General features: G+C 38.3%; 1 pseudogene; it reads left to right on the forward strand.

The window, feature by feature from the left end:
- Positions 1-5,479: 5,479 nt before the first annotated feature.
- Positions 5,480-7,021, forward strand: LOC141844463 (plasmodesmata-located protein 7-like; annotated as a pseudogene).
- The last annotated feature ends 327 nt before the right edge of the window (positions 7,022-7,348 follow it).

Genomic DNA, 7,348 nt, shown 5'->3' on the forward strand with positions numbered 1-7,348 from the left:
TATTAATGCTTGACTAGGAATTATTAAGAGTAGTGTTCTCTACATTATCTCACTATCGATTCAAACAATCGATATGATATAGATTAGAACTAGCTACCCAAGAACATTATTATACTTAATTATTTGACACAAATATAAAGTAAGTATAATAATAAAAAATTATGTCTTTATTAATAATAGAATATGATACAAAAGTCCCTAGTCAATCATCACATAATTGACTCTAGGGCTTCTACTAACATTTTCATCAACGTTCCAAATACATACTACGATACTTCCATCTCATTCGAGAGATCATCGATGAGGATAGAGGAGATGCTAATATCACAGATCCTTTGACCAAGACTTTGGCACAGAAGAAGCATGATGGCCCCACTAGGTATTAGATACTACAGTGATTGACAGTAGTACTAGTGGGAGATTGTTAGTAGTAGCCCTAGAGTCAATTATGTGATAATCAACTTGTAGGATCGGGATACGCGCTAGAGGGGGGTGAATAGCGCGTATGACTTTTTCGCTTTCGTTCGATTTACTATAAACACTTGCAGCGGAATATTAGAAAATAATAAAGAAGGACACGCGGGATTTTTACTTGGTTCCTAACCCCCCCGGGTTAGTACGTCCAAGGCCTAATCACGGGAGGCGCCCGTCCACTAATGGTCTCCTTTCCGAACCGTGTTCGGAGGCGGAGCAACCCGTCTTACAGTCCAAGAAATAATACAAATGAAATAATGAAAGAACAGTAATTAAACACAAACACTTGTCGCCGATCTGGAAGTCCGAGCGCCGCGCACTCCTCCTGGATCTTCCCCGGTTGCAAGCGTTTGGCCTCGTTCGCGTTCGGTAGCAGTTCTGGTTGGAAGCGGATGTTAGAATCGTTGTTCTGGCTGCTGCTCGAAGGCTTCTTTTATAGCCCGCCTGAGTCGACTCAGATGCCCATCTGGGTCGACTCCAGCCTGCGTGGCAGATCAAACTTTATCCCTTTCGCCGATTACCTCTCTGAGTCGACTCATCTTGACTCCTGGGTCGACTCCAGCTTGCGTGGCGTCAGCGGCGATAACTTCTTGACTCTGCGTCAGCCTGAGTCGACTCAAAACCCGATCTGAGTCGACTCCAGTGCCGAGTCGACTCAAAACCCGATCTGAGTCGACCCAGGTTTGACCAGAGTTGACTTTGAGCTTGACTTTGGGCTTGCTTCACCTCTGCTTTTCCTTCTTGCTTCCAGCTCCTGGTTCCTGCAAGACAAGCATACAAGCAGGCAAATACAACAACCTAAAGTCTTACCTAGTGGGTCGTCTAACTTCAGATTTCTACCGAAATCTTGGGTTAGCCTAACCCACTCCATTCTGGAGAATTCATGCCAACCAAGTCCTCCAGACTTGTTGGACTTGTGCTCGGCTCTGTCGTTGCCCCCCAGGACTTGAACGCAACTGATCCTCCTGACCAGTCCATTCTTCTGCTGCAACTTGCCTCCTGACCAAGTCCAGCCTTTCTGCAACTTGGTCCTCCTGACCAAGTCCAGACTTCTGCCTGGTGCACGTTGACTCTGCCAAGACTTCCGCCTGATCCTCCAAATCAGGACTTCCCTTTGCCTAGCCTACAACTAGGACTTTCCCTTGCCCAGCTCCACTCACCAGGACTTCCTTGCCCAATCATCCAGATCAGGACTTTCCTTGCCTAGTCTAACCGACCAGGCCTTCTCGCTCACTTCCACACATCCAAACATCAAGTCCTGTTTGGATCAACCCTTGGTCAAACTGACCAGACTTAGGTGTATTGTCAAACATCGAAACACTAGGCAAGATCTTAGTGCATCTTGCACCAACAGTAGAGAATACCATTCTTAACTATTCCTAGTCAAACATTAATATTCAAGGATAATATTAATGCATTGAGACTAGCATGTAAGTCAATTGATGACTTAATCTCATAAGTCATGGATATGTGATATCACGTTGGCACTTGGGTATATATTAGAGAATATATACTGAATTGACTCGACATAAAAAAAGTTTTATGGATCATTATATGAGTCATAAACTTTCTCATGTGACTATTAGTATGAATAGTCCTTAGACCTAAAGTCACTACGGTTCTCTATATAAGTAGTGTACTTTGGTCAAATATCATTCGTAACATGGTAGACTATAAAGGCGATCATGGAGTATGAAATGAATTATGCGGAGGGATGTGAGTGATGTAGATGGGATATATCTCTTCCATATAACGGGAGTGATATCTGTGAGCCCCTGCATCGAGTAGGATTACTAAATGCATTATCATACTCAAATGAGTCAATATGAGATATTGAGCTCATTTGTTTGAGTGAGTCTATTCGGGGATCGAGAAACACAAAGATTGATATCGAGGATGACATGGTCTATGCCTCATTGATCAATCTAGATATCGATGATAGAAGTACATTATCATACATTATAGTAGTTACGAAAAGGTTAGGTCGGATCTCGACTTTCTCATTACTTAGGTAGCAATGGTACATTGCTAGATGCCGCTCATTGCTTATATGTCTAAAGCAATTTAGACATATTACCAATGTTGCGAGAACCTATTGGTCACACACAAAGGATATGATGCTTCGAAGATTGATTGATTTTAGTTTGACTAAAATATGATCTGAATTGGACTAATTGAGTTAGACTTAAGTAAATCCAATTGGATTATGGGATTGAATCTAATTTGAGTTAGACTCATTTAGATTAGACCTAACCAAATTTGAATGAGATTTTGATTCATTAAAATATTTAATGAATTAATAATAGAAGAAGATCAAAAAATTTTCTCTTCATTAGATGAAGAGAAGATGAAGAGTCAACATGAAAAACATGCGCTCTAATTGGATTTTAATTAGCTTTAATATGGGAAAGCTAAAGAGGCAAAAATCCTTCATATTCATGAGATAAATATAAAAGATTTTTTCTTACATTTTTTTTTGCATTTGATTCTTCTTCGAAGCTTGAGATTGTATTCGTGTGGATACGCATAGAGGCACGGATGCTTGAATGTACAAGAGATTCGGTGAACCGAGGACGAGCGGGATAAACGAAGGGCACGCTTCAAAGGTATAGATTTATTAGATAGATAAATCAAACTTCGTATGAGTTTTCTTTCGCATGCATCGCTCATTGGGATCCTATTTTCGCTATGAATTTTATTGTTTGCCGCATAAGATTCCCTACAATAAGATGGTCAGCCAAGAACATGATAATTTTGTGCCTTGTTCTGTTAGCAATACATAAATGCTGAATTTGTAAATTTTGTTTGGTTTAACTTGTTTTTGCTCCCTTGCTTGGAACTCATAACAACTTGAGAATCTGTTGTTGGATGATATTGGTGTTCTTAAGATTTCATATTCCAAACTTAGTGCGCTGCCTCAGAGTAAGTTCGTGTAAGTTCTCAATATTGGCATGAATTGTTGGTTATGCGTTTTGCAATGAACTAGAACAAGTGAGGTTTACTTGTGAAAAATAAGTTGATGAGTCAAGGTGTCTCTTGAAAATTGTCTAACTTAGCTTCAAGAAATTGTATCAATTTAAATCAATTGAGAAATAGTTCTTTCCGCACTTGGTGTTCTCATTTATATCAAATTTAATTGATTTGAAATTTTGAATGAATGTTGTGTTATCATGGCTTTACATTTTAGACTGTTGGATATCCTTTAATTAGATTTTAGAAAATAAAATAAAATTATGATAACATGTTAAAAAAATGATAAGGAATGACAAAAATATATTTTTTAGAAAGGGATGAGATGTAAGTCTCAAGGTAAATTAACAATACCTCAAGACGATGATGTTAAACTAGACAATATCATTTGAGAAGCAACACGATTTGGCACTCCCTATGGCATGATTGATAACTAACAATGAAATGCTTCTTTCCTTTATAAATAGTTAATTTTGTTGGGGTTGAGGTTGCTTTGATTTCATATTGGGACTGGTACAATATACCATTTTGGACTTGTTTACACTTCTTGTGTGTTCTTCTTACAAGCAAGGTTCCTCAAATTCATGGAGAGTAGAGCCATTATTGCTTTTGTTGGATGACCAAGAGAGGAAGGAAAGAATAGTAATAAATCATCTATCCTCTAAAGAATTTTTTTCACATATCAGAGAATAATGTCAAATGGGTTCTAAACATTTATATTAATCTTAATTGTCAACAATCGACTTTATTATGAAAGACACAACCTTCCTAGATACAATAAGGTATTCTTTCATGACTTGTACAACAACTGTGCTATAATAATTGGTGAGCATACATATTGACTATGACATCTAAAAGAGTGATATTGCATTATTGGGTTTTGTATTAGTTTATTATTCTCAGTATTTTCATCTTAACTGCCCTATTTTTGGGTTGTTTGTTTTCTGATGTAGGGAAAAAAAAGGAAGAAGATCAAGAAGAAGAAGCATGTGATTGACAATTTGTTACAATGTCTAGTTTAACTTAAACAATAATATAAGATTATTTAGTTATGTGATTGTTTGTTTGACGTGAACTTATTTTAAATTTTTTTTATGTACAATGTATGAGATCTTGTATGGGATCTTTAGTTTGCGATCTATGTGAGATCTTTGATTTGTCATTTTATTATGAAATTTTTTATTTAGTTATGAATCTTTCTTATGTATGAATGTATATGATGTATCAGATTTACAAGTTTGTTTGTATATACACGATAGCATGCAGAAATGAGCAGGTTCTATGGAAAAAAGAGTTTTGTAATAAATTTTGCGATCAAAATTTTTCGTCGCAGAATTATAGTAACTAAAGTAATGTATTGCAAATCTGTGATGAGTTTTGGATTTCATCATAGACTTGCAATGAAAATTGATTCGTCGTAAATTTGCGACGAAAATGGATTCGTCGCAAATCTACAATGACAACGTGTTTCGTTGCAAATTGCGTCAAATTAATTTTCATTGTAAATTTACGACGAACTCCAAAATTCATCGCAGATTTGCATTTGGGACTAGGTCAATTTTGATGTAAATTGTGTAATGATTTTTTCCTTACAAAATTACAATAAATTTTACGATAAAAAATAAATTTATTATCAAATTTATGATGAATTTATATTATTTCATCGTAGAATTTGACTACGACTTATTTGCGATGAAAATTTTTTATTATAAATATTTTTATGATAAATTTATCGTAAAATTTATGGCAAATGATTTTTTTTTTAGTGCTATAAATACTCAGTGGTGTAGGTATTTGTAGCTTTCTTTTTCTCATTCATCTTTTGCTACTCTTGGCTTTTTTCTTTCAACATCATCGTGAGTTAAATAGTGGATACATTAAAATTTTCACAAAAAATAGAAATGCATGTCTACGTCAAGACGAGGACCCAAAGCCTAAGATCATGAATTCTAAAATCCATTAATAATATATATACGTCTGTGGCCGCCAACCACGCAGGTCACTACTGCTCCCTCTATTCCATTATATTGATCCCATGCAAGATTCTTCTTCCTCCATCTTCAACTGCACGATCCCAGCGGCCTGGCACTACAAATGTCGCTCTTCGTCCTCCTCCTCTTTCCTTTTTTCCCCTCGATGACCATCGCATCCTTCGACGACTTCACTTCCTTCGTCTACGTTGGCTGCTCCCAGAACAGGTATAACCTCGGCTCCCCCTACCAACTAAACGTCGACTCCCTCCTAACCTCCCTCGCCAACGCCGCCACCTTCTCCTCCTACCACGACTTCACCTGCAACGCCGCGACGCCGCCGCCCCAGCCTACGGCCTCTTCCAGTGCCGCACCGACCTCCCCACCTCCGACTGCGCCACCTGCGTCCGCTCCGCCCTCGACAAGCTCCCCTCCCTGTGCCCCTACGCGACCTTCGCCGCCGTCCAGCTCAAGGGCTGCTTCGTCCGTTATAGCAACGACTCTTTCATCGGCAATCCTGACACCTCCCTCGTCTACAAGAAGTGCGGCGGCGGCTCCGAGCTCGTTGGCTCGCGCGATGCTGCCCTGGCCGGGCTTGCCGGTGGTGGAACCGGGGAATACAGGGTGGGTGCGGCGGGACGGGTGCGGGCGCTGGCGCAGTGCGTCGGGGATCAGGGCCCTACGGAGTGCAGCTCGTGCGTGGCGGCGGCCGTGGCACAGGTCAAGGACGCCTGCGGGGCGGCAGATGCCGGCGACGTATACCTCGGCAAGTGCTACGTCAGCTACTGGTCCGGTGGAGCTTACGACTTGGCTAGATCCGGTCACTACCACGGTAAGCCGCGTGGCCTGCTTGTTTTACTCCAATACTTTTCTGGAAGACGCGCGATCGCGTTGCATCTCCTTTTCCATCCACAACTTTATAATAATTCCTGTTTTTTATTATTATAGAAAAAAGGAAGCTTTTCTTTGCCTCCAAGAATTCTTAAAGTCACAAAGATTTAAAGTAGATTTGTTTTACTTTTAAATAAAAAAAGTTCAATGATTTAAAGCAGATTTTTTTTAAAAAAAAATGATAATAACTACAAAAACTCTTAAAGTATTTACATTTAAATTGACTGCTGTGGTTTGTATAGAAGAATTAATTTAAGAAAATATTTGAGTCATGTAGGTGTCATATATAGCATAAAGCATAGGCTGATTCACCTTGTTCTAATTAAATTACAGGTGATCATGTGAGTGCCAAAACCTTGGCAATTGTTCTTGCTGTCACCGTTGCAGTGGTCATTGGAATCGTTATCTTATCCATTATGAGAAGAAATGGAAAATAATGGTGATTTCCCAACATTGTTAATCTTAAAATTTCTAAAACATTTTTAAGTTTTAGTAATTACCTCGTCTTCCGTACTCTTGCTGTGGTCTAATTGTTGTTGAACAAAATTGCATAGTAAAGCAACTGCTTTTAACTTTTTTTAAGTGATGAGGGGAGTGCTGGTAGCTGTTGATCTCTTGTATTTATATGCTTAAAGAATGGAGACTTTGGGAAAAGATGGAAATGAGTTGGAATGGTTCCTCAAACCCATAATAAGTGAAGAAAAGTGCTGAAGGAAAGTTTGAATTACAAGTCTTTATAGGGAATATATGTCAGTGAATCAGATATTCTTATTAATTTGTGTTATATGTGCCATTATAGTGTGAAGTTCTACTGGATGGTGAATTTTTTTCTCACTCCCTTAAAAAAAGTAAATCACATTTTTTAGATTATGTTATTTAATTTCTAACTTTATTAAATATAAATATGGTGGATTTCTCCCTTGAAGGTGAATTCTTATATAGTTATTTTATTTTTTCCTTTACCATGTCTTAGTAAATTTCTTGTAAGAAAAAAATCTTTTACTTGGCGTGCTAGTGGCTGCATATTCTATAGTTTGTTTTTC

The sequence above is a fragment of the Curcuma longa genome, chromosome 13, assembly GCF_044706935.1.
Source record: "Curcuma longa cultivar G26 ecotype Majalengka, Jawa Barat chromosome 13, ITB_CL_G26_1.1, whole genome shotgun sequence".
In the NCBI taxonomy this organism is placed as follows: Eukaryota; Viridiplantae; Streptophyta; class Magnoliopsida; order Zingiberales; family Zingiberaceae; genus Curcuma; species Curcuma longa.